We start from the raw sequence: 2,126 nt of genomic DNA on the forward strand, positions 1-2,126 counted from the left end.
GATGTTATGAATTAACCTCCCTCCTGTGCTTCTTGGAGGGTACTATTGCCCCACCATCCACGGGAGGTTTGAAAGCATAGTCTCTCAAGTCACTTCTACAGTGCTTAGTTCTCTATCGCAACCCTGGTTGAGAAAGTCACATATGGCTGGATGGAAAAGTAGAAGTTAACTTTAAAAAATAAAATAAAAGGAGGAGCAGAATCTGTGTCTTTCAAAGGCTTTTGATAGTTTGGCTATCAAGAGCAGATGACAGGCAAGATGGCGGACAAATAACACCGCCAGACAGAGGGTCTCTGCAGAAAAGACAGATTCTAGCAGAAACTAGAGGAAAGAAGCAAGAAGACGAGCATAGAGCGGACAAGGACCGGAAGGAGGGATACCTGAGACCCCGGGAGACTCCACGGGAGGAGGCTGCGGAGGAGAACTGGAGGCTGAGACCACCGGAGCAGCCCGGAGACCAGCGGCAAGGGTAGGTGGAATTGCTGTTTCCCCTCCCCTGCATTCGGGACTGCTGGTGGGCTCCCCAGCGGGTGGAGAGACCTGCGGACAACAGCCCAGAGACTGCCGCCACCTGCCAACGGTGAGCCTGTAGCAGACGTGGCACCAGGTTCCCAACTTCCTCCGGGCACCTCCGTGTGCACGGACCCGAGCCGCGCGGCAGGCGCCATATTGCCTCCCCCTCCCCTCCGCCGACCCTACCCGCGGCTGCCCAGAGAGACAATACAGCCACCAGCCGGAGGCACCTCCAGGGAACGGGACCTTCCCGTTTGGGACCCCGCCCGCCCTCCCAGGTGCTGCTGGCACCGTGTTCCCAAGAAAACGGTGCCGACTCAGAGGCTGAGAGACATAGACCCAGCTTGGGCTCCCTGTGGGTGAATTAGGACCGGAAATCCTCTCCCTGGTGGGAATACAGTTTGAACTCTGGGACCCAGAGGTCGGACCTGCAGACCAGATCCCCTGCACCAAGGGCTAGCATTGCCTGGGGCACAGAAGGGTTATACGTGAACAGCCTACTGAGGTCTGTGTGCCTCCAGGGGCAGATCGGCGTCCTAGAGGGCAACCCTCCTCCCAGGAGGAGGCCGTGCGCCCAACCCAGGTGGAGTTCCTGTGCAGGGAACCTCCCCGCCAGCATCACAGTCCGGGGAGGCCTGGTGGCTTGTGGTCTGGCCTGCTGGCAGAGGCCCAGGAGTAGCTGCGGAGTTGGGGAGGGTGGAAAGAAGCGAGGCCTGCTACAGACTGCGGGTCTCAGACAGCCCCACCCCCACACCCAGACTTTCTGGCTGAGCGGGACCATTCCAGCCCCGCCCTGACAGCTTTCCCTGGAAGCAGAGAACAGAACTTTGACCCCTGCTAACGGCCTGAGGGCAGGCTTACCCAACCCAGCTCCGCCCAGAACGAGAGCTAACAGGACTCAAAATCAACACCATAGCCTGTTCCTCCAAGCAAACGCCACCTACTGACAGGGACAGCATCTTGCACAGCCTTTCCACGGCACCCACTGACTCAATATACAGGGAGTGGTCCAATTTCACCCACAGGCACCACCTAACGCCTCAGAAACTAAACAAAGTGTGTGAATACCCAAACAATAACCTAAGGAAAGAAACAACAACTGATCGACATGGGAAGAAATCAGCGTAAGAACGCAGGAAATATGAAGAACTAAACGGAAAACACACCCCCAAAGAGGAGCACCAGCCCCCTAGAAACGGACACCGACCAAAATCAGGCAACCAATATGACAGAAGAGGAATTTCGTATGTGGAACATAAGAACACTCACCCAGCTGCAACAACAACTCAATAACCAACACCAAGAAACCACAAAAAGTCTCCAGGATATGAGAAAAGAAATAGACACAATGAAGAAAAGTGTAACCGAACTCCTGGAAACGAAGAATCAATTCAAGGAACTACAAAATACAATGGAAAGTCTCAAGAACAGGGTAGATGAAACAGAAGAAAGAATCTCAGAGCTTGAAGATAACACACTCCAATTAAATAAATCAGTCACAGAAATAGAGCAGAGAAACAAGAGAAAAGAGCAAAGCCTACAAGAGCTGTGGGATTATGTGAAGAAACCTAATGTGAGGGTCATAGGGTTACAAGAAGGAGAAGAAGACAACA

Source organism: Microcebus murinus, chromosome 9, assembly GCF_040939455.1.
Source record: "Microcebus murinus isolate Inina chromosome 9, M.murinus_Inina_mat1.0, whole genome shotgun sequence".
In the NCBI taxonomy this organism is placed as follows: domain Eukaryota; kingdom Metazoa; phylum Chordata; class Mammalia; order Primates; family Cheirogaleidae; genus Microcebus; species Microcebus murinus.